Raw genomic sequence first — 25,968 nt, forward strand, 5'->3', positions numbered from 1 at the left:
TGTCCACAGAGATGATTGTAACACACCCCAGCCCAGAGGTGAGGTGATGGTGTCCATAGAGATTATTGTAACGAACCCCACCTGCCCCCTTTCAGCACTCACTGGCTTTGGAGTCAGACTTTAAATTTACTCCAGACCCTTGTTAACCATAGACCTTAATTTTTTTTTTTTTTGGTTTTTCGAGACAGGGTTTCTCTGTGGCTTTGGAGCCTGTCCTGGAACTAGCTCTGTAGACCAGGCTGGTCTCGAACTCACAGAGATCCGCCTGCCTCTGCCTCCTGAGTGCTGGGATTAAAGGCATGTGCCACCATTGCCCGGCGACCTTAAATTATTTAACCTTGCTTATACCTCATTTTCCTCATCTTCAATGCAAGTGTCTACTTCATAAAGTTAAGCAGATAAAATTGAGCTATATAAAGTTTAGCACTTTGTCCAATAATATTTGTTTCCATAACTAAAAAAAAATTCCTGTTGCTTCTTAGCTATATTGTGAGTATTTTGAGTAAGATTAATTAGATAATTCAGGGTTTTTGTTTATTTGTTTGAAGACAGGGTTTCTCTGTAGCCCTGGCTGTCCTGGAACTCTCTCTGAGACCAGACTGACTTCTAGCTCAGAGATCCTCCTGCCTCTGCCTCCCAAGCACTGGGCTTAAAAGCGTGTGCTGCCACTGCCACTACCGCCCCGTGATAGTTCAGTTCTTGAATTTTGTATAACTCTCTCCTTTCTCTCTTCTTTCCTCTTTATAAGTTAATGCCAGAGCTGTTTCCATATGATCAATCATTCAGCATTGATATCTCATTTCATGGTTGGTACAATGCTGGAACTCAGCAGAGAGCTGGTAGATAGTGTCGTCTTCACTAGAGTGTCTAGGAAAAGTCAGGGATTTTAACAAATGGACTAGAGTCGCTATTTAAGTTCTCTAATATAGTGGTGGTTAATGAGCTACTGGGGGCAAGTTCTGGGGCCCAGCCCTGTAATCCTAGAGGAAGGAAGGAGGAAGAGCGGGAGCTCAGCTCTGCAGTGTTTGAAGCCAGCCTGGGATGGATCTGTGAGGTCCTAGAAATAGATGTCTGTGGGGAAGAGAGAGGCTTCAGGGAGGAGATGACTTCTGCTGAGCTTTGGAGGATGAATAGGAGTTTTGGATGTGAAGGACAATCTACATAGAGCCCTGAACATGAAAGCATACAACTCTTGTCTGGAGATGAGGCTGGAAAACAGATCAAGAAGCTTATGTTTTATTCTGTAAGCATGGTGAGATGCTGGAGAGTTTAGATACAACACATGCATTCCATGTGGTTGTTGCCGCAGGAGAGCAACGGTCACTGTCAGCGTGGGGCAGCTTTGTCTCTGTAGGGACCTAGGGCTTCAATGTCAATTCCTAGATTTGAAGACCAATACTTGAGTTTAGTAAGGTTTTCAGCGGATCAGTGAGACTGACTCTGAGTGAACTTGGAGGAGACTGATGAGTGAATCTAAACTACTAACTGACTTAAACATGGAACTGTCAAGTGGCAGATGTTTCTGTCCTCTGGCCATTGTCCCTACCTCTCTTCCCCTTGCTGGCTAGGGCTAGGGCAACTTACAAACTCCCTCTATTCCCATTTGTTTTTCTCAGGCTTCACGGACATGAACATCCCCTCTCCATTAGTCTTTCTTCAAGCACTCGTCTATGTAGTTGATAGTAATTGTTGATGGAGTGAATAGTGATGGAGTATTTGGGTGGGATCCTGTGCTTGTGAAACGCAAGAAAGAGGAAGAAGAACTTTAAAAAAAAATGACAAGTTCAGGGTTATACCAAGTTTGAGGCTAGCCTGGGTCGACAAGAGACCTTTTCTTACCCCCCCAAAAAAAATTAAATACATTTTAGAAAGAAAGGAAGGGGCTAAGCAGTAGTATAGGTATATGTTTAAAATTGTCCAGGGGGTAACCCAGACTGTAGGTGAGTTTTTTCTATTAAAACTCTAAAACTTGGGGCTGCAGAGATGGCTCAGTAGTTAGAAGCATTTACTGTTTTTATAGAGGATCTGAGTTCGGCCTTCATATCCATACCAGGAGGCTTACCATGCCTGTAACTCCAGCTTCAGCAGATCTGACTCTCTCTTCTGGCCTTTGTGGGCACCTGAACTCATGTGCACATACCTACATGTAGACATGAATATACACATGTAATTAAAATCCTTTTAAAATTATTATTTTTTTTAAAAAGATTTATTTATTTATTATGTATACAACATTCTGCCTTGATGTATGCCCGCACGCCAGAGGAGGGCGCCAGATCTCAGTACAGATGGTTGTGAGCCACCATGTGGTTGCTGGTAATTGAACTCAGAACCTCTGGAAGAGCAGCTAGTGCTCTTAACCTCCGAGCCATCTCTTCAGCCCTAAAATTATTATTATTATTATTATTATTTTTGGTTTTTCTTTTTTTTTTTTTAAAGATTTATTTATTTATTACATCCATATATGCCCTCAGGCCAGAAGAGGGCACCAGATGGTTGTGAGCCACCATGTGGTTGCTGGGAATTGAACTCAGGACCTCTGGAAGAACAGTCAGTGCTCTTAACCTCTGAGCCATCTCTCCAGCCCTATTTTTGGTTTTTCGAGACAGGGTTTCTCTGTGGCTTTGGAGCCTGTCCTGGAACTAACTCTGTAGACCAGGCTGGTCTCGAACTCACAGAGATCCGCCTGCCTCTGCCTTCCGAGTGCTGGGATTAAAGGCGTGCGCCACCATCGCCCGGCTTTGGTTTTTTGTTTTTTGTTTTTTTTGTTCCTAAAATTATTATTATTAACAATAATTTTATACATGAATAAAAATTTGGAGATGCAGATAGAAATACAAATGAACTAAAGTTTGCTGATAAATCCTATATTGAGAACTAGTGCTAACATTTAATTAAAATTGTTGTTCCTTTGTTTTGTTTTGCTTTTTCGAGACAGGGTTTCACTGCCTATCCCCGGCTGTCCTGGAACTCACTCTGTAGAGCGGGCTGGCCTTGAACTCAGAGACCTACCTGCCTCTGCCTTGTTGGAAGTAAAGGCCTGTGCCACTACTGCTCAGTCATTTTTCTTGTTCCTAAAAACCAAGAACACCTTCCCCCAGCTGGCTCTTGTTTCTTAAAACAGGGTTTCGTGTAGCCAAGGCTAGCTTTGAACTGATCTTCCTTCTCCCAAGTGCTTGAGTGCTAGGATTACAGGCTTGGCCAGCTTAATATTTGATATTGATTTGTTGTTTGCTGTACTGGGGATTGAACCCAGGTCCTTCGTGCAAGTGTTTCATCTCTCAGCCCTTTTGATATTTGGATTAAATCTTTATTTCCATCCCTATTTTTGTTTGTTTAACTTTCTCTTATAAAATGAGAAACTTTTTTTTTTCCTTGAGACAGGTTTCTCTGTCTAACAGCACTCACTATCCTGTCCGGGCACTAGCTCTTATAGACCAGGCTGGCCTTGAACTCACAGAGATCCACCTGCCTCTACCTCCCTAGTGCTGGGATTAAAGGTGTGTGCCACCTCCCGGCAGGAATATTTTTAATGGTAAAGAATTTTGAGAATGGGTGTCCAGGAGGTAGAGTTTCATATACCCAGAACCTCAGTCTTTCTATTTGTGGGCCTCTGGTCTATTGCTTCCTCTAGGAGTGTAGGCTGTGAAATCTATTAGATATATATATTTAAGGGAGGTTTTTTTTTTCAAATTTGCTTTTATTTTGACAGCAGGGAAGCATATTTTGATATAATTTATCTAACGCATAATTTTGTGCCTTCCAGAAAAGTAAATGACCTCATTTCAAGTTTGGTGTTGCTAATCTATGTTTGGATTATTCTATTTATTGTGTGACTTAAGTCCTTACCGTCTGCATTTCAGAATCTGAAGGTGTTACATCAAGAGGTAATGGTGGCCCTTCATTCTTGTTAACATACTCCAGTAGACAAGACAGAATGTGATGTCTGTTCGTGGTTGTGAAAAGATTCACAAGGCTGAGTGAAGAGGAGTGGGTGTGTGCGCTCCTGGCCTCGAGTCAGCGTGCCTGTGAAGTCTACATGGCTTTAGCTTATATCTAAAGTTCCAGAGTTACTGGGTCCCCTGAAAGAATCTTGAACTTTAAAATGTTTATTGAATTTTATTTTAATTTTTTGAGACAGGGGGGTCTCTCTGCATAGCCTTGGCTGTCCAGAACTTACTATGTAGTCCAGGCTGGATTTAAACTCAGAGATCTGCCTGTCTCTACCTTCCATGTGCTGGTACTAAAGTGGTGTCCTACCACACCTGGCTTTTATTTATTTTTTAACTGAAATGTTCTGAGTAGTCCAGAGGTAGCTCTAAGGATCTTTTTCACAAAAAATATAGACTCATTCAAAGAAGGCAAGTGCTGCACCAGGGCTCACAGCTTGGCAGTCCGCTCTGGAGGCCAGTTTCCCAGGAGATCTTGCCTCTGAGTGGAGTGTATGTTGTTCAAAACACATTTTTAAAGTGAATCTCTTTTTTAAAGATTTATTTACTTATGTATATACTCTGTCTGCATGGTTCTCTGCCCACCGTTGAATCCATTACAGAAGGTTGTGAGCCACCCTGTGTGTTCTGGGAACTGAACTCAGGTCCTCTGGAAAAACAGAGGTGCTCTTAACCGCTGAGCCATCTCTCCAGCCCTAGTTTTTAAACTTTTTTCTTTGTGTTTTCTTCCTTTTATAAGATTTGAATCTTTTGGTTTTTCGAGACAGGGTTTCTCTGTGGCTTTGGAGCCTGTCCTGGAACTAGCTCTTGTAGACTAGGCAGGCCTCGAACTCACAGAGATCCACCTGCCTTCTGAGTCTGGGATTAAAGGCATGCGCCACCAACCACCTGGCAAGATTTAAATCTTATAAAGGTTTTACTATCTCGTCTTCACAAAAATAAATACTCAGTAAGGTCTATTTTCATTTTGGAGACAAACACTGAGGGCCATGTAGCAAAACTGAAAGTGACTACGGCTGTGCCCTTATGAAAGTATGATGTTGGGACTGACTGCATCTCCTGGGCTGTGCTGGAGGGAAGGTGCTTTTAGATGTTTTGAGATGGCTTGTCTTGTCAGGGTCATTAGGCTAGCACCTCTGATTGGGATAGTCCTTGGAACCAGTGAGCCTGACTGGGGTCTCTTTGGGGTGTGGGGTAGGAGGGAGGATCTCATAGTTTAGTGTAGTTTCAACTCAAAATCATTCTGCTTCAGCTGTCTGAGTCCTGGGATTACAGGTCAACCTGGAACTCTCAAATCCCAAATCCCCTTCTCCTAAGTGCTAGAATTACAGGCAGGCACCACCTAACCCAGTTACCCAATTTGATTGACTGATTGATTGATTGATTGATTTCTCTCTCCCTCCCTTGTGTATGTGTTTTTGTGTGTGTGTCTGTGTATCTGTATGTTTTGTTTTGATTTTGGAGGCAGGATTTCTCTCTAAAGTTGTGGCTGGCCTGGAACTCTCTCTGTAAACCAGGCTGGTCTTGAAGAGACCTACCTGTCTCTACCTCCCAAATGTTAGAATTAAAGCATGTGCCACCACTACCCAGCTTTAAAAAAATGTCAATTTGTTTCTGGTGTGGCCTGGTTTCAGTATGGTCTAGGCAGTCTCTCACACATCCATAAGGAAGATGCTAGAAGTCTTTAGGGTAGAGTTGGAGCCCAGGAGACTGCAAAGGGAAGGAGTTAGGTCTGTGTGTGAGTTTAAGGTGCATTCCTAGAATCTCCTCTTTCTGGAGGCTTAGCAGTTTTGGGGGTGAGGTGAGGAGTGTTCCCTCCTCTTTACAGTCTTTGGACGCAATGATATTTTATCCATACTACCTGATTGGGAGCCTGTGGAATTGGTGCTGCTTCCTGTTTGTGCCCTCATTTGCTGCAGTTTACAACATTCTCAGTTTATCAAGTCAGAGGTGTTCACTTGTACAAGGCAAAGGGCAAAGTGAGACTGTAGCAGTGAATGTTGAAGATATGGGTCGGTTGTAACTACAGCCCATGCTGTCCCAAGGTCTGAAAACAAAGCTAAGCCCCAGCTTTTATTCCAGAGGAGAGAAGCCCAGGAGTGGGTAGCAAGCTGCTGTTTCTGGAAGGGCTCTCTGTCTTAACCTGTTTTGATGTGTGTTTTTGTATTTTGTTTTTTGAGATAGAGTCAATCTATGTAGCCCTGGAACTCGCTCTGTAGACTAGGCCTCGAACGCTGGCCTGGAACTTACATGATCCAGATCAGCCTGCTTTTGACTCCAAGTGCTGGGATTAAAGATATGCCCCGCCATGCCCAGTTAGTTTTTTGAGACAGAGTCTCATAGCCTGTGCTGGCCTCAAATCTCTATGTAGTGTTTGCCAGTTTTAAAATCTGATTCTCTTGCCTCTACCTCCCATGTGCCAGCATTATATGCATGCATCACATGCCAGCTCCTTCTTTATTTGTTTTGAGACAAAGTCTTACTGTGTAGCCCCAGATGGCTTGAAATTTGCTGTGCAACCTTGGCAGTCCTTGAATTTGCAGTCCTCATGCTTCAGCATCCCTGATCCTAGAATCAGGGTAAGCCATCACACCTAGAACAAAAAATGTTTTACTTGAATTTCAAATCCTGCATAGCTTTTTTTTTTGCACCTGCACATCATTGCTAGGCAATGTATAGTCAAGTATGAAAGGCTTTCCATTGGCCCAGCCCAGAGCACTGTGCTTTGTAGAACATAAAAGAATCATGTGAGATGAACTTTGCCTTTAGGAGCTCTCCTGCTGCAAGCAATTACAGAACAATTTACTTCTAGACCAGAAGTGTCTTTTTTTTTTTTTTTTTGAGACAGGGTTTCACTTTGTAGTCCTGGCTATCCTGGAACTTTCTCTGTAGACCAGGCTGGCCCTGAACTCAGAGACCTGCATGCTTCTGCCTCTTGGGTGCTGGGACTAAAGGCTCGCAGCACCATGCTCGGCTAACCAGAAGTAACTTAAGGGGACTTTTCTTTCTGAGGGTGGTGGTTATGTGCTATTTATTTGAAGTGGCTGGAGTTACCTCTCAGGAATATCTGACAACCAAAACAGAGTGATACCATTTGGAAGAAGATAGTGACAGTTGTATCATTTCATTTCTTTTTTTTTAATATTTATTTATTTATTTATTATGTATACAACGCTTGGCCTCCATGTATCCCTGCAGGCCAGAAGAGGGCACCAGATCTCATTACAGATGGTTGTGAGCCACCATGTGGTTGCTGGGAATTGAACTCAGGACCTTTGGAAGAGCAGGCAATGCTCTCAACCTCTGAGCCATCTCTCCAGCCCCTCATTTCATTTCTTGTTCCCCTACTCCACCCCATTTTAATTGTTTTTGGTGCTGGGGATTTAATCCAGGGCCTTTCAGACATTAGGACATCACCCTGTCACTGAATCACACACTGTCACCACTGCCCCTGTACTTGAGAGGGAAACCTAGTCACAAAAGAAGAGCCTAATTCACTGTAGTCCATGCCTATAGGCCATTGCCTTTTTCTTCCTAACCTACAGAGGATTTTAAGAGTTATTTACACCTCCTGGGAAAGGTTATACTCTTCATAGTTTGTCAGCAAATAACAAGGTAATTATCAGGAATTAATCTGGCTGAGGAAAAGTCTAGGACTCAGGCAGGTACTTGGGGCAAGGACAAGAAGACAAGAAGTGACACACTCCTGCATGGTAGGAGAGAACTGAGGGTAGCAAAAGAAACCTTTTAAAGAAATACCCCCCTTTAATTACATTATTTCTGGGTGTTTTGCCTGCATGTGTCTGAGAAGCACCTGTGGAGGCCAGGAAAGGATGGTAGATGCACCCCCATCGCCCTGGACTGGAGTTACAGAGGGTAACTGAGCTGCCAGGGTTTCGTCTCCTCAGCCATCTTCTGCCCCTAAAAGAAACTTTGAGTTTGGTGTTTGAGGTAGGGTCTCCTGTAGTGCAGGTTAGCCTTGACTTTGCTGTGCCGCTGAGATGGCCTTGAGTTCTAGATCCTTCTGCTTCTACCTCTCAAGTGCTAGGATTATAGGTTCCTTCACATGGACAGGATCTTTCTGTTTTGGAAGCAAGATCTGGCACATAGTATGTACCTAATACAGGAAATAAAGCTACCATATTTGGCTAGAAACTTGGATGGCTATCAGAAGTTTGTAGTCCCTAGCTTTTTTTTTTTTTAAGACTTATTTATTTTGTTTACAGTGTTCTGTCTGCATGTGTCCCTGCAGGCCAGAAGAGGGCACCAGATTTCATTACAGGTGGTTGTGAGCCACCATGTGGTTGCTGGGAATTGAATTTAGGACCTCTAGAAGAACAGTCAGTGCTCTCAACCTCTCTCCAGCCCAGTCCCTAGCTTTTGAGCTACCTTTTTTCCCCCAACACCAGGCCCATCTGGCCCTCTGTTGGTTGGGTCATAGGGTAAAGTGTGTCTGACACTGGATATGAGGGCTTTCAAATAGAGGGAGAATCAGATTCTTTTTCTTATTTCTTTCGCCCTTCCTTCCTTCCTTCCTTCCTTCCTTCCTTCCTTCCTTCCTTCCTTCCTTCCTTTCTTTCTATAAATTTTCAGTTAAAAATGTTTGAGAATAATTTAAGGAGAAAACAAATTTCTCTCTTTCTTTCTCTCTCTCTGTTTTTTTTTTTTTTCAAGACAGATTTTCTCAATGTAGCCCTGGCTGTCCTGGAACTCCCTCTGTAGAAATCAGGCTGGCCTCAAACTCAGAGATCTGCCCACCTCTGCCTTCCAAGTGCTGGGATTAAAGGCGTGCACTACCACTGCCTGACCAGATCTTCTCAAAATATAAAATGAATCACCCCTTGTCCCAAGTTCTTTTGTAGATTAAGAATCCAAATCCTGGGGGCTGGAGGGATGGCTCAGTGGTTAAGAGTGCATATTGCTGCTGCAGAGAACCAGCTATGGTGAGTGGCTCACAAACTCCAGCTCTAGAGGATATGACACCTGTTTTGGCTTTTCCAGGTACCTGCACACATGTGTACATACCCACACACAGGCATATTCACATATACATAATTAAAAATAAAATAAATATTTAAAGTCTACGTCTTTGCAGTGGCCTTTCACCATCTACCTTCTGTTCATCTATCCACTGTTCCTGCTTCAGACTTTCCTGTTTTTCTCATTTACCTAAACCTTCTTTTCTTTATTCATGTGGACTGCCCTTTCATTTGTTTCAGAACTGAGACTATCTTCCCTCCAATTTCTGATTTGGGAGTAGAAACCCAGTTGAGAAAGGCTCTCTGATTCTGTCATGAATCAGTGCCTCTGTCCTCAGATTCATGGCAGCCCTCCTGCCTGTCTCCTGGTGCTGGGGTTACAGTTATGAACTACTACACCGGACGACTCATGCTGAGCGAATGAATGTGTGTGCACAGGTGTGTGGTGTGTGCACTGTGCAGATAGGAGTGCCGTAGAGGCAGAAGCTGGAAGACGAAGGAAGGAGAGATCCTTTGGAGGAGATTGATAACTCTTGGTAGGAGTGGAGGCTGGGCCTGAGTGAGTCTAGGATAGCCTGCAGTCTTGTCTTTTACTAGTGTGTAGAGGCGAAGGCAGTCACGGGGTGTTCTGAGGTGGTGAAGGAGCAGCTGTTGCAATGTCAGATCAGAAGACTTAGGCTAGGTCTATTTGTGTGTGTGTGTTTGTTTTTCAAGACAGTGTAACAGCACTGGCCTTTTTGGAACTCTCTTTGTAGACCAGGCTGGTCCCCAACTCAGAGATCCATCTGCCTTTGCTGGGATGAAAGGTGTGAACCACCGCCGCCCAGCCTAGGCCTATAGTTTTAATCTTCTGAAGAGCTTGGCCTTGGTTAAGCCTGAGGTGGTAGGCAGTAAGGAACTGTTTTAGGTTTGTTTGGTTTGAATGTAGTAAGTCATGTGATGACACTGTATTTGAGGGGAGTCACAAAGACTGTTCCTCTTGGAAGACTGAAGGTCAGCAGACATGGTGTCAGTGAGACTTGATGATGGCAGGATGGCACCTGCTGTGTGGCCACCGACAAAGCCTTTCAGTGCCCCCACCATCAACGTGTTGGTGGTTGTCAAATACGTTTCCGAAGCAGATGAAGTGTGAAGAGAAGAAGGAACCAGACTGTCTCAGTGGATGGGTGGTGGCCAGGGGTCAAGTCTTGTCCCAGCTCTTGAGACAGATGTCTGCTCTTTCTGGTCTGCTGAGAGGAGTTTGCTTCAGGTTGCAGCAATCCTTTATCAGTACCCTAGGGTGCTTCCTGAACTCTGTTTGTTCTATCTCCTCCCTTCAGCTTCTGTTTTTGTCTCTCTGATTTTGTTTCTCAGGACAGATTATCTGACTCACAAGCGATTAAACTGGCTAGAAATACTTATTTCTGTATGCTTTCTTTTTCATTAGTCTTCTAGTCAGTTTTTTGGTCTCTCTCTCTCTCTCTCTCTCTCTCTCTCTCTCTCTCTCTCTCTCTCTCTCTGGTTTCTGTATTGCAGGTTGCCCTCAAACTTGGAATTCCCCTGCCTCAGGCTCATGGGTGCTGGCCAATGTGTATGGGAAATTATGTACAGGTAAGCTGTACAAGCATTGGGAACATAGCAGAGAATGTGATTAAAACCTGCCTTTCATAAAGCTCATTACTTAGAAATTTGGGGACAGGAAAGTACTAAATATGAGAGATGGTGAGAAGTATGTAAAACAAAGTAGGTGTGGCGGGTAGGTCGCCTAGGGAGACAGCGTTCTTTTTCTCTCTGATACTGGGTATTAGCCTGGGGTCTCCAACATACTAGGTGAAGTCCATATAACTGAGCTTCATCTCCAGCTCGGGGTTCCTTTTATTTCTAAGATTTTTATTATTTTATGTGAAGGATGTTTTGCCTGTGTATATGTTTATGCACTATATATACGTCTGGTACCTGTAGAGGCCGGAGGAAGGAATTTGATCTTCTGGAACTGGAATTTACAGACAGGTGAGAGCTGCCCTGTGGGTGCTGGGACTGAACTCAGGTCCTCTGGAAGAGCAGTCAGTGCTCTTAATCACTGAGCCATCTCTCCAGTCCCTGGGCTTCTTATTTTAAATGGAGAAGTTGGGGTTGATGAGATGGCTCAGTGGGTAGAGGAGCTTGCGGAGAAGCCTAATGACCTGAATTCCATCCCTGGAATACACACGGTAGAGGGAGAGAGCTGACTCCTGGGAGGAGTTCTCAGACCTCCACTTATAGACTGCGTTACCTCCACTGTCTGCCTGCCTCTCTCCCTCTCCCTCTCCCTCTCCCTCTCCCTCTCCCTCTCCCTCTCCCTCTCCCTCTCCCTCTCCCTCTCCCTCCCTCTCTCTCTCACACACACACACACACACACATACACGTAATAAAATTGGATAGATGGATGGATGGGTGAATGAATGAATAAATGAACAAGCCTAGCACTTCGGAGACAAGCTTGGGCTATTAAAAAACAAAAACTCTCAAAGTAAAGTATAAGGAACACAGAGAAATCTCACTGATAAAAAGATCTTTGTAGAGATCTGCTGGTGAGAACTGGCTGTGCAAGTGTCTGCAGGAAGAGTGGTCAGCACGGAGAAAGAAGCCAATGGAACCCTGCAGGCCAACGTGCGGAAGGAGACAGGAAGGATGAGTGCAGAGGCCACCCAGAGACTGACACAGTGGGCTGAGCTGGGGTCAGGTGTGGGGTCAGGTCGGCTTTCTCCCCAGGTGTTCCCAGTGTTCATCCAGGGTGAAACTTACTGACTCAGGGTTAAATAAGTTTCTCCAGCACCGGATGGAGATCCAGTGGTTACCCCCTGTGATGGGAAGGCCTTAGGGTGGGGTCTTGTGAGCTTGCCAGGGATGCTGGAAATCTTGCAGGTAACAAAAGTTCTTTTCAATTTGTATACCTTTCTGATCTGATTGCCTCACCTCTTTGGCCTCGTGCCTTTATTTGTAGAGTGGCTTAAATTTAATGGGCTCCTGGACGCTCTTTGGCTCTAACTGACTTTTGTGTTTCTGATGTTGAAAAAAACCTCTAATCTAGAAAGATATTCTAGAACAATGTTTTCTGATCCTGGTCTTACAACACACTAAGGTGTGTCGTAATTATGACAAGAATTACAGAGAATGTCTCAGACCAAATTGAAGGAAAATTTGTGCCATGTTCAGTAGGATCCCAGAAGATGAGCATGCTGGGAAGTGGGAAAACTAACTAGAAGCTTCAGTGCTTTTAGTACAAAGGTGTCTTGGTCCTTGCTTTTTTTTTTTCGAGACAGGGTTTTTCTGTGGCTTTGGAGCCTGTCCTGAAACTAGCTCTTGTAGACCAGGCTGGTCTCGAACTCACAGAGATCCTCCTGCCTCTGCCTCCTAAGTGCTGGGATTAAAGGCGTGCGCCACCACCGCCCAGCCGGTGTCTTGGTCTTTGGAAGCAGGCAGAAGTCTGAGCATCCTTTGAGTGCTAGTCGTGGCTCATCTACTGCTGAGTTTCTTGTGAGGCGAGAGTAGTGTGTTATAAACGATAAAGTTCTTACATCAAGCCCAGAATCTGTGATTTCAGTGGCTTGGGAGAAACAGCCAGCCTGGGTCAGTAATGTTGGGTCTGTTGGCCCTTCTCTGCAGCCAGACTATTTATTGCACACATAGACTCTGGTTAGTAGGCCAGAGCCCTGTGACTGGAGGCACCAAGGTTATCTTGGGTGAATAACTGGGTACATTCAGAACTTCCTCACTGGACAGTAGGCCTGATACTTGTCCTTACCTCTTCAGCTCTCAGCCTCTGGCTTTTGTCCTAATTTTAATGTCACAGTTTCTGGTAATTTATGTTTTGTTTGTTTGAGAGAGCATCTCATGTAGCCAAAACTAACTTCGAACTCTTGATTCTCTTGCTTCCACTCCTGGAGTGCTGGGATGCCAGGCATGGACCACCAACACCTAGTCTAGTTTATGTTTATTTATTTATTTATCTATCTATCTATTTATTTATTTATTTATTTATTTATTTATTTATTTATTTATTTATTTATTATGTATATTCTGCCTGAAGGCCAGAAGAGGGCACCAGACCTCATTTCAGATGGTTGTAAGCCACCATGTGGTTGCTGGGAATTGAACTCAGGACCTTTGGAAGAGCAGGCAATGCTCTTAACCGCTGAGCCATCTCTCCAGCCCCCTAGTTTATGTTTTGAAATATTAGGATCTAAACATGAAAAGGGAAAAGTTGAGAAAATGCAATCCCTGTTTTTTTCTGCAGAATTGGGGTATCTTCAAAATTTTCATTAGCGCTATCTGTATCTCCATTTAGAATCTAAAATAAATGCTGACCTGTCAAAATTAAGATAAAGATGAAATCAGGCTTGAAAATGCATGATTGGAGTGAGAAAGGGCAGAAGAAACTTAATTAAAAGTTAAAGAGATAGCTATGCATAGTGGCTATTAAATGACTTTGATCCCAGCATTTGAGAGGCAAGGGCTGGAGGATCTCTGTGAGTTTGAGGCCAGCCTGGCTTTACAGCGAATTCCAGGTCAGCCAGGAAGAAAACAGAAAAAATAAAAAATAAAAGAAATGAAATAAATTAAAAAAATGAAACTTCTCCTCCCCTTTCTCCTCTAGACAGATGTGTTTTATTAAAAATGAAAGAAAAAAAAAACGAAGAAGAACAACAAAACCCTTAAGTAAGGGTCTCTGACTATCCTGGAACTCACTTTGTAGACCTGGCTGCCTCCGTCTCCCAGAGCTAACGTGCTAGCGCTAAAGGCGTCCACGGCCTGGCTGGCAGTCTGAAATCTATAGAAGTTAAGGGCATCCCACAAGCTGGATGTGGAAATATGCAAATAACTTACTAAATAAGCCTTATGATCCTAGAAAGCTCACAGAAGGAGACCAGAGGAGGGCAACAGCAAGTACCCTAAGCCTTCCCCTGGTGACACAGCCTTAGGGAGACAGCAGCATTTCCTAACCCAGGCAATCTGCTCCTTGAGGCGACTCTGCTTGTGATTTGCATAAAAAGTCAAGGCGCACTATCCTCCTGCATTGCTCCTGTTTCTTCCTAATTCTTAATTTTCTCTAATAACAGTTTTCCTTTGATTTAAAAAGTTGGACCCCAAGGTTTGAAGTCATCAACTTTTATTGGACTAGCATTTGGGAAATGAGAGCCTACAAAAGACAGACTTTTAGACAAAGTTCAACATCTATCTCCCGTGTATCACCAGACCAATGACAGGGTCCCCCCCCCCCCCAAAAGAGATGTTTTGTTTTCTATTTTAAAAAGTTCTTTATTCTTTTCTTTAAGAGTTTCATATAACCCAGGTTCAGGTTGGCCTTGAACTTTTGATTCTTGATCCTCAAGTGCTCGGATGACAGGTGTGTCTCATATATGACTTTTTTCCTTTTTCTTTTCTTTTTTTTTTTTTTTGGTTATTTTTTTTGAAACAGGGTTTCTCCCTGTAGCTTTGGAGTATGTTCTGGAACTCGCTCTGTAGACCAGGCTGGCTTTGAACTCACAGAGATCCGCATGCCTCTGCCTCCTAAGTGCATGCGCCACCAACACCCAGTGAGTTTTTTACTTTTTATTATTTATTTATTCATTTATCTGTTTTTTTTTTTGAGACAAATTTTCTCTGTGTATAACCTTAGCTGTCCTGGAGCTCGCTCTGTAGACCAGACTGGCCACAGAGATCCACCGGCTTTTGCCTTCCAAGTGCTGGCTGTCATAAAGGTGTGTGTCACCACCGCTAGGCTATTATTATTTATTTATTTGGGCTTTTACATTTTATTTTATGTGTGTAAGTGTTTTGCCTACACATATGTGTGTATACCATGTGTATGCCTGGTCCCTGCAGAAGTTAGAAGAGGTTGTCCAATCTGAAACTGGAGTTACAGGCAGTCGTGGACCAAACCTGGGTTCTCTGGAAGAGCAGCCATGCTCCTTCTCCTTCCTGTTAAATAGAGTCTAGCTGGCTGTGTAGCCCAGGATGGCCTTCTGTGTGTGCATGCTGTGAGTCTAGGTGCACTATCACACCCTGTTCATATCCTGCCATCCGTGAACACTGATAGACCGTTGACTAGGATTTCAGAACACTAGCCAAATAAATCTAAATCTTGGGGTAGTTGGCCAAGCATGAACAGTTTCCAAGGTGATCCAGGTTCAGCTATAGTTAAAAAACCACCTAATTAAGTCCAGAGGTGGTGGCGCATGCCTTTAATCCAGCATTTGGGAGGCAGAGGCAGGCGGATCTCTGTCAGTTCGAAGCCAGCCTGGTCTACAAAGCAAGTTCCAGGATATCCAGGGCTACACAGAGAAACCCTGTCTCAAAAAAACCATAAAACAAAACAAAACTACTAAATTAAGACAAAATGCTCTGGCAGCTGTGCCCGTTTCTTCTTCCACTCTCACCAGGTCTCAGTCCTCTTCCTACCTCTGCTTTCCCCAGCTTCCAGTTCCACTCATTGTCTGGTGAGCTCCCTCAGCCTCAGTGGGTGCTGTCCTGAGCACTGGAGGGGGAGCTGTGGGCAAAGCTGCCTGCCTGTTATCTTCTGTCCTCTCTGCATGCACTTCCTGTTGGTGATCTGGAAGGTGTGAGGGGCAACCTGCCTGCCACCCAGGTGGATGCAGCATCACAAATACTGCTTGTGCTAGGTGATAGCTACATTTTAAGTATGGAAAACAGACACACAGGTGTAGATGTTCTCTCAAGGTTACACGACTAGTTAGTTGTCAGTGGGATTTTATCTAGGCAAAGTCTATGCTCTAAACCACCATGCTGGGCTAGGAAGAGGGCAGAAATTTTGCCTTTGTGGGGCAGGCTCTGAATGTAGAGGTCCTGGGGCGTACCTATACTGGGATGGTTGTGTCTAGTTTTCTTAAATTCTTTTCCTACTTTAACATTTATTTTTAACCCATTTAAAACCATTTTGTTTTTCTTCTTTCCATAGGTGGTGATTGGACTCTAGACCATGTGCCTAGGTAGTTTTTCCTTTCTCCGCAGCTCCACTCCCCCAGCAGCGCTCACCACACCCTTGTTCTGAGAACCTCACTAAGGTATGATGTCTGGGTTGACCTGAGCTGGCCTTGAAGAGCTGAGTCTGACTACAGTAGAATTTTTGTTGTTTGTTGGGTTTCACTTTGGTGATAAAATGCAGCAAATCTGCGTTTTAAATGTACAGTGGCGTTAAGTACATTTGCAATTATTTCGCCATCAACACCATTCATCACCTAATTCTGTCTGTGAATTTGCCAGCTTTAGGGATGTCATGTAAATGGGACCATTCAGTGTTTGTCTTAGTGTATTTTGGCTTATATCTCTAATGTCTCCAAGATTTGTTCATATTGTAGAATGTCCAGATGTCCTTTTCTCCCCACTCCTTCCCTCCTTTCCTCTCTTCAGTTATATGAAGAGAATACAAGACTTTATCCTACCACTGAGCTATATCCCTGACCCCCATCCTTTTCAGGCTGAGTAACATTTCATATTTTATATTTTGTTAATCTTTTCATTCATTGATAAATACTTGGGTTGCCCTACCTTTGGGTGCTGTAATGTGGCTGCTATGAATGATTATGTAGATATTTTGAGGCCTTGCAGTATGTGTGTTTTGTATGTGTTTATTTGGAGGCAGGGTCTTGTTCTGTAGCTCAAGCTAGCCTTGAATTTGACTCCTGCTTCAGCCTCCTGAATACTGAGAGGGAAGAAGAAAGAAAGCTACATGGTTGATAGCACAGGGAATAGGGAATGGGGAGAGATGGGAAAGGGAAGAGTACACGTAGTTCCAGTTTTCTGGTTTGATTGAACGGTGGTGTGAAGTGATAGGCATTCAGTAGAGACACACTTCTAATCTGGATTCCCATCATTCTCTGGCTGTTGCTGGGCAGTTGCAGTGAGCCTCAGTTTCTGGTCAGCTAGCCATGAGATCACATAGATGAACCACCCATATGGTACAGTGTATTGTGTGACCAACCTATGATGCTTAGTAAGCCTCTTAGTCTGCTTTCTGTTGCTGTTGCTGTAAGACTGAGTAATGTATATATAAGCAGTGGTTTATTTGGCTCATGGTTCTAGAGGTTCTAGAGGCTGGGCAGTCCAAGGTTAGAGGGCCATATCTCTAGTGAAGATTGGTGTGCTGTATAAGATGAACTAGTAGACATGTATGTGAGACAATTCCACCACTTTTACTAAGAACCACTCCTGCCTTTATTTATCTACTCATGAGAGCAGAATCCTTATGGGCTAGTCTCACCCCAGACTGTGTGGATTCCCTAGCCCTTAGAAGGAAGAAGCAGTAGGATCAGGAATAAGGTCACCTTTGGCTGAATGAGACATCGTGTCACCTTCTGAACACCAAAGAAAGAAAAATCAAGTCCTACCCCTTTAATGCTGTTGCTTTGGTCATTAAATTTCAGTGTGAATTGTGAAGGAAACATTCTAACTGATAAGTAGGCTAGGTATCTTACTTCTGTTTGTCTTTGAGATAGTGTCTCATGTAGCCCAAATTGGCCTTAAACTCCTAGCATTTACTGCTTCCACCTCCAAGTGTTGGTGTTATAGACATGCACTTCCATATCAGGGTTATATTAAAAACAAAACATTTATTGTTTAGTATTTAGTATGCATGCACTTTATGGTGTGTGTGTGTGAAGAAGAAGACAGACAGTTTTGGGGAGTGGGTTCTTTTCACTGTGTGGTCAATCTTAGGTCAGGCTTGGCAGTCTTCACCCACAAGATTGTCCTACCAACCCCTAGGCTTACATTTTTTATTTACATTTTCAATTTAAAATAAATGATTTTTCTGCAGCATAATCCCATTGTAAGCTGAGGAACCTCTGTGCATGTGTTGGAGTGGCTGAGAAAAGCCCCTTCTTTCATTAGTGTCTACTCTTGTGGCAACGACAGAAATCCCCAAGACTAGCAGTATGTCCTTATATTCCTGCAGCATTTCAGCTTGGGAATCTTTGTGACTCGCTTGCTTTGGGAGATGCGATGAATAAGGGACAGCTCCAGAACCACCAGTGATGCCCGAGATGGGTCAGTGGTCCTGTGGGATAGCCACTTTCTCCTCTCAAGAATGGAGATTTGGTTTCCAGCAAGTCTGAGATGATTGGTTTCTTGCTTACTTTTGAGAGATCCTCGCTACCAAGACACGATGCTTTTACAAGGTTCGGTGGAAGGGACTCTTTAAAATGATGTGTGAGCAGAGATTACCGTCTCCTTTTCTCTCAAGTGTCTGCCTTCTGTTCTCTCAAGTGCTGAGATCTGTTTGCAAGTAAGGCAAGGCAAAGTATCCACACCCAGCTCTTTGACTTTGTTGCCTAGTCCTAGTTTCTACTTCTCACGTCGGCTTTATAATCTGTATAAATTCTGTTTTCTTTTTAATTTTCATTATTTTTATTTTATGTGTATGGGTATTTTTGTCTACATGTACATCTGTATACCATGTGTGTGCCTGGTGTCCTCAGATGCTGGAAAAAAAATGTTATATCTCCTGGAACTAGAATTACAGACAGTTGTTAACCTAGGTCAAATGGGAGTCAAACTTGGGTCCTCTAGAAGAGTAGCCAGTGCTCTTAACCATGAGCCATCTATACAAACTTTTTCATTTTCTTGCAACACAGCAGTTTTATTGTGGGAAAACCATACAGCACTTTTACAATACATAATTTAGTGGGATTTAGTGTGTTCATAGATTTATGAATTTATGATTAAGGATCAACCTGTGCCTTCCTTCTGGGTCCTAGCTCCTAGTTTTTAGAGCTAGCCTCTCATCTTCACTAGCTTCTCACTGATCTCATGCTCAGACAGATGTCCTTATTCTTGGGACCTTGGCCACTAGGTGTTTTTTCACAATGGCATATTTAGATTTAATCAGTTTCTGTAGAGATCCAGGAACCATAGACAAGGGATACCCTTTCAGTTAGACCCTATCCTACTCACAAGCCTATTACCTCAAAAACCTTTCTTTATGAAAGTTCCAGGGTCCAGGTGTGGGCAAGTGGTAAAGGGTATGTTCAGTACGCATAGGGACCTGTGTTTAGTCTTAGAAACCACACACAGACGTGCTGCATATTTACCAAATACTTGGCTGGTAATAAACTTACTGGGGAATCTGTGCCTATCCTTGAATAATCTCAGCTCTGAAGAGATGATCTTGTGAGATTCTAGTGGTGGATCACCTTCAGTAAACACAGTGGGGCTTGTGAACCAATAAGGGAATGGATGGTAATGTATGTTAGTGGTCATGAGCGCTGTGAAAACACAAGGCAGAATAAAGGGCTGGAGATTAGGGATAGGGTGATGATGGAGAATACCCACATAGATGAAAGATTTGTAGGACATGAAGAAGTGAGCCCACAGGGACCTAGAACAAGAACCTTTCTTCTTGTCTTCATTTTCTTTTCATCTTGTCTATCTGTGTAGCCAAGGCTAGCCTCCAACTCAGCCTCCTAGGTTATGGGATTATAGGTGTGCACCAAGTGGCAGGACTTGCAGATCAGAGAGAGCAGGAAATGTACATGTTCTGAGGCAGGAGCATTGCCAGAATGCTTGAGGAATGGTAAGGAGATTTATGGGTACCATGACAGACTTGATATGACAGAATCTTATGGGAAAGATACACCAGTGAGATCCAGCAGGCTGTAAAAGCTGCAGGAAAGACTGGAGCTTATTCATGATGAGACAAGATGGTGTTGGAGTAGGATAAGAGGAAGGCGATTGCCTGACTTACATTTTGTTTTTTTTTTCTTTTAAAGATTTATTTATTTATTGTGTATACAGTATTCTGCCTACATGCATGCCTGCAGGCCAGAAGAAGTCACCAGATTTCATTACAGATGGTAGTGAGCCACCATGTGGTTATTGGAAATTGAACTCAGGACCTTTAGAGGAGCAGGCGGTGCTCTTAACCTCTGAGCCATCTCTCCAGCCCCTGACTTACATTTTCAAAGCAGCATCTAGCTGTTACATTACAGGCCAGGGCAGAGTCCAGGTAGGAATCCAGAAGTGATGCTGTTGCTGGTAATGAGAAATGGCTGAATTTGGATGTATCTTCAATAGCACATGGTGTTTCCTTGTGGGTTATATGGAAGCTATGAAAAGGGGGAAAAGTGGCTCAGCACCCAGAAGGATGGCAATGCCATTGACTGAGGACGGATGCATGTGCGAGGAAGTCAGAGTTGCTAGTAGGTCTACTAGGTGTGAGGAGTCTGTTAGACATCCAATAGAGTGCCGATTAATAATAAATAATAAAGTCTCTTACCGAAGACTTGTTAAGGCAGGAAAACTAACATTTTACTGAAACAACTATAACAACGGTACTAGGGTGCCTTCCGTAGGAATCCCACGTCTCAGTGTGCCTTCAGCGTTGTCTCCATGAGCACCAGGTTTGTAACCTGTGGATAAACTCCCCTCGCTGAGCCCTAGTTTTCCGTGTGTAAAATCAAGAGGTTGGACTAGAATAGTGTTCTAGAAACAACCAGGAGGCTTCGACCCAGCCCTATTGAGTTGGAATTGTTGTACCTGGAGCCTGAGCCTCTGTTTCAGTCATTTGCTACTATTTTTATTTTTACATGTATTGCATTTTTTTTCTTTGTGTGTGCATGTGCAGAGATACCATGGCACATGTGTGGAAGGCAGAGAACAACCTGTAGGAGTTGCTTCTTACCTTCCGCTAAAGGCCCATTTTTCTTTGGGCCACCAGCTCACAAAAAGCAGCACAGACTTCTTATTAATTATGGAAGCTCAGCTTATAGCTTAGGCTTGTCCCTAACTAGTTCTTAGAACTTAAATTAACAATTAACTCACATGTTTAAGTCTATATTCTTTTGCGTGGCTCAGTTTCCTTTACTCTGTACCCTCATTCTGCTTCTTCCAAATCTTGGCTGGCGACTCAACCTTTCTTCCTCTCCAAATCCTCTCTGCCCCGAGAAATTCCACTTAACCTCTTCCTGGTTAGTGAATGGCCATTCTGCTCTTTATTAAACCAATCATAGTGGCACATCTTCACACAGTGTAAAGTGGTTGGTGCTTTACCTGCTCAGCCATCTGCTGGCCTCTGTTGATTGTGCTTTACAGGCAGACCCGCAGCAGTCTACATTGGCACTCGGAAGCCACCAGACATGCTCATTTTGGCGTTCCTTTTCTATTCTTAAGTCCTGTGTGATGCCCATGCTTGCCATGGAACAACTATTTTTTTTTATATATATCTACTTATCTAAGTCTGAGACTTCTTATGCTTTTTTTTCCCAATTGTTTGAGCATTAGGTGTATCATGGAGTGAAACATTAGCCACTCGCTCACTTAGAACATGTGGTTTTTTGGTTCACTTGACCTATAAGCAAGTCTAGTTTATGTTCAGGAGAGTAGTGATGTGTAGGGTCTGTTATCCACCTTCAGAGTCAGTAAGTCAGTACTTATGCAGGGGTTTATTAGATGTGCATAAATTTGCCCAGCTGTTGTAGCCTTGCCTGTTCAAGGACTCGGAAGTCCTTAAGGCCAGTTTAATTTTGCATTTTAATCAGAGTCTGGCAGCACAGTGGGGAGAAAGACAGTTCTTATGGCTCATAATTTGTTATTTCAGCTCCACCTTTACTAGTCTGGGACTTGGTTCTGGGTCTGGAAATATGCACCCCTCCCCATGTTACCTTTGATCTAGGTAGTGATTTTGCTCACTTACTTTGAATACCATCCATGGAAGCAATGTCTCTCTGACCAATGTCCTTGCCAGAGTCCAGACTGAAGCTCCTCCAGGTCTTGGGAGCAGTGATGTGTTCTTGAGCGTGCTTGGTCACTCAGCCTTTCTTTTGTCTTCCAGGTACAGAAGTTCTCTGTCCTTCCCCTACCTCAACAGTCTCCTCCTCCTCTTCTTCTTCTTCTTCTTCTTCTTCTTCTTCTTCTTCTTCTTCTTCTTCTTCTTCTTCTTCTTCTTCTTCTTCTTCTTCTTCTCCTCCTCCTCCTCCTCCTCCTCCTCCTCCTCCTCCTCCTCCTCCTCCTCCTCCTCCTCCTCCTCCTCCTCCTCCTCTTCTTTTTCTTCTTCTTCGCAGGGTTTCTCTGTGTATCCTTGCCTATCCTAGAATCTCTCTGTAGACCAGGTTGGCCTCAAATTCTGCCTCTCCTGAGTACTGGGATTAAAGCCACCACTGCTTGACTAATTCTTAACCATTATAAGGAATCACTGAACATAGATTCATGTCAGTATATAAACTGGCCATTATATGGGGGACAGAATCAAGAGTTCACCAACAGATGGTAAGAAGCATTTCTTTTCTTCCTTCTTCCTTGCTTCCTCTTCTCCCACCCTCCCTGCCTGCCTGGTCCAAAAAAAAATCATGACATAATTTGAAGATAACTCAGTTTTGTGGTCATAGAGTACAGTGGTCCCGACTCACGCGAGCAGCTCCCTATGTCAGTCTACATCCATGCATGCTTCCCTGACTGTCCAACAGAGCATGCTAAGTAAACATAGGCCAAGCTAGATCTAATGTACATATGGCTTTTGTGTGTTACTTGGGCTCAAACCCAAGTCCTTATACATGCTAGGCATGTCTTCCTCTGCTAAGGACTCAGCTCCTGTATGTGTTTTACCTGTATAATAACTTCAGTGTATTTTCTGTTAAGTCACCTCTTATTTGTCTGTATGTATCATTTTAGTAAGAATCAAAGTACCTTCTTTTCTGTTATTTTGATTAGCGAACTTCTACTTTAGTTACATTTTTTCCTTTCCCCCAAATGTTCATTTCTGAGGATGAAATGGTTATGATCCTTGGCTTTCACTCTCCTGTCATTTGTGCATGTGCATGCTTGAGTCCTTTCGCTGGTCCCTCCCATCTGTTCCATAACTCCTCTCTTTCCTCAGGACCTCTTCTGTGCTGATATGTCCTTCCTTCCTCTCTCTCTCTTTCTTTTTCTTTTTTCCCCCCTCTTTTTCCTTCCATGTCTTTTATTGTACTGGAGATTGAATTTTTTTTTTTAAGTTGCCTGGGCAGGCCTTGAACTTGCAATGAAATAATGTTGTTTTTCTAAGGAAACATTATAAACTGATAACCAGGTATCTTAGGGTTTCTATTTCTGCGATAAGCTCCATGACCAAAGCAACTTTTTTGGGGGAAACCTTATAGCTTTTAAGTCTATCATTGAGGGAAGCCAGGGCAGGAATTCCCTTTGCAGACCAGACTGGCCTTGAACTCACAGAAATCCTCCTGCCTCTACTTCCTAGTGCTAAGATTAAAGACTTGCGCCACCACCTCCGAGCTCAGGAAAAAAAAATTTAGAGCAAGAATATAGATTTTAGGCTGACCTCAGACATAACTCCTGGTCAACCTCCTCCACCTCGTAGAGTGCTGGGATTGCAGGTGTGCACCACCGCACCTGTGTTTGTTTTCTTATTTTTGAGATAAAGTCTTGATATATAACCCCTATCTAGCCTTCTTTTCTCAATCCTCCTGCCTCAGTCTTCCCAAGAGGTGAGACTGTAGGTGACACCACTCTTGTCACTAGCTCTGACTTTTTGACCGTTCTCAGCAAACTCCTGAGATTTTTCTGAGTGGAGAGCAGGACATATTCAGATTTAATAACTCTTCATCAAGCCCCTGTCATTTTCTGGTGGAGGACACTGAGTTGACAGTAAATCATTCCCTGTCAACCACTGCTCCTCTTCTCACCTCACACACTCTTCCCATCTGTTCCACCTCTCTTCCACTTCCTTTCCCCTAGGCATTGGAAGGTGGGAAGAAAGGGAGGGGGAACCTCTGGAGCAGGAGTCCTGAAGGCATTTCCTCACAGCTGTGCTGCCCCGCACATCAGTTCTCTTGGCATTGTGTTGTGTGCCTGTATCTGCCTGTTGTTTATGGACTCCAGCACCTAGTCAGGAGACAAACAACTGTTGTTTAAAACCTTCATCTTATTCCAGTGGGGCAGTCTGCTGACCTGTGTGTAAATAACTGATTTTACTTTGTCATTGTCCACCATAACTGGATGTGAGAAGTCCTAGGCAGGAGCTGTGCTTTGTTGAGGGTCTGGGCTGTGGGTGCTTGTGATGTGAGAAACCAAACCCACAAACTTGTCACTATCAAGGGTGGAAAGAGAAACACTTTCATCATGTTATCTGCCTCCCTTGTGGTTCTAATTACCCTTTCTATTTTCTCCTTTTAAACTTAAGAGCAATTTCTTAGTGTGACAGATGTTTTCAGAAATAACTTGTTAGTAATTCCATACCCTAAACAATTAGTTTTCTTTTCAATCATAGATACTTAATGTTATAACATAATTATGATATGATAATACTTTTGTATTAGTCTTTTTATTTTTCCCTCAAGACAGGGTTTCACTGTAGCTTTGGAGCCTGTTCTGGAACTAGCTGGCCTCGAACTCACAGAGATCCACCTGCTTTTGCCTCCCTAGTGCTGGGATTAAAGGCGTGCGCCACCACTACCTGGCTCTGTATTAGTCTTTTTTAAAGTTAGCAAGTAGTCTTCTTTGTTGTTGTATAGATTATTGACCATGTTTTTGTTGACTACACAATAGTCAAATACTTAGTTCCGTCCCCCCCCCCCTTTTTTTTGTTTTATTTTGTTTTTCAAGACAGGTTTCTCTTTAGCTTTGGAACCTGTCCTGGAACTTGCTCTGTAGACCAGGCTGGCCTCAAACTCACAGAGATCCGCTTGCCTCTGCCTCCCATGTGCTGGGGTTGAAGGCAGATGCCACCACCACCCACAACTGCCCGGCTAATCATTCCCCTTTCTTAAGTGTTTAGTCTAGGCCTTGAGGCTTTTATATAAGAAAGGATAACCTTGAATTTATGATCCTCCTGCTTCCACCTCTGAAGTGCTAGAATTATAAGTATTCTTCACCCACGTGGTTCAAATCCTCTCACACTTTATTTGGTGCTGGAATTACAAAATTACAAAGTCCTTCTGTGGATGTTAGCACCCAGATGGTGGGATCCATCCCCTAGGCATTGATAGCTCTGCTTGCATGATATTTTCTATTTTTATTTCATTGTTTTTCTTTATTAAGAAGGCTGGATGGAGCCAGCTGGGTGTTGGTGGCTGCGCATGCCTTTAATTCCAGCACTCAGGAGGCAGAGGCAGACAGATGTCTGTGAATTCGAGGGCAGCCTGGTCTGCAGAGTGAGTTCCAGTACAAGCTCCAAAGCTACAGAGAAACCATGTCTCGAACCGCCCCCCCCCCAAAAAAACAACCCCAAAACAAACAAACAAACAAGAAGGCTGGAGAGTTGGCTCAGCAGTTAAGAACACTTGTTCTTGCAGAGGATCCCAACTGATTCCTAGCACCTTCTAGTGGCTCACAACCTTCTATAATGGGATTCTATGTCCCCTGCTTACCTACATAGGCACTAGGCTCACACATGGTACACAGATGAACATGTGACCAAAACACACATATACATTTTTAAAAATGTTAAAAAAGAGATTTTAGAAGTAGAAGCAACAGCAACATTTGGGCGCATGGTGGGGCACACCTTTGATTCCAGCATTTAAGAGGCAGAGGCAGGCGGGTCTCTGTGAGTTAGAAAAAAGCTGGCTCTACATATTGAGTTCCAGAACAACCCTGTCTCAAAAATCAGAAGAATGAGGAGGAAAAGAAAGCCTGGAGAGAGGAAGGAGAGGACAGGAGAAGAAAAAGAATATATATGGATATGAGCATATATGCATGCTACAAAGATTCTCAGAGACTCTGGGCAGTGTTAGGGAGGACTCTTTGCAGCATTAGCTCCTGATATTTGTGTGTGTTAAATATGCGAGTCACCCAGAGGTGAACACATGCCAGTGAGATAGAGGTAGTGAGGGCAGAGGTGATGGGGAGGCCTCAGGGGTGTGGCCCAGTTGGATAAGAGGACATCTTCCCTCTCTTTTGGTTATGTCATGGGACCAGCCAGAAATGTCCAAATATTGAAGGTTAAGACCTTCCAGGCAAGCTTATCACTCTAGCCTTCTCTTTTTAGCCTCCCCTATCTTTCAGCAGGTCAGATACCTCTTAGGGTGACATTCAGGTATGTGACTTCCTATTGTAGAAGGTGGGGTTCTACA

General features: G+C 43.5%; 1 protein-coding gene across 3 annotated transcripts in view; it reads left to right on the forward strand.

The window, feature by feature from the left end:
- Znf592 (zinc finger protein 592) overlaps window positions 1–25,968 on the forward strand; it is a 47,946-nt gene that overhangs the window by 2,624 nt on the left and 19,354 nt on the right. The window contains exons 1-2 of one of the 3 annotated variants that reach the window (XM_075953101.1): window positions 3,844–3,887; window positions 15,867–15,972. The gene's annotated coding sequence lies outside the window, so the exon portion shown is untranslated. Of the gene's footprint in view, window positions 1–3,843; window positions 3,888–8,790; window positions 8,894–15,866; window positions 15,973–25,968 lie in introns of those variants that run through there. The other 2 variants (XM_075953100.1, XM_075953099.1) reach the window with 2 other exon arrangements.

Source organism: Microtus pennsylvanicus, chromosome 18, assembly GCF_037038515.1.
Source record: "Microtus pennsylvanicus isolate mMicPen1 chromosome 18, mMicPen1.hap1, whole genome shotgun sequence".
Lineage (NCBI taxonomy): Eukaryota > Metazoa > Chordata > Mammalia > Rodentia > Cricetidae > Microtus > Microtus pennsylvanicus.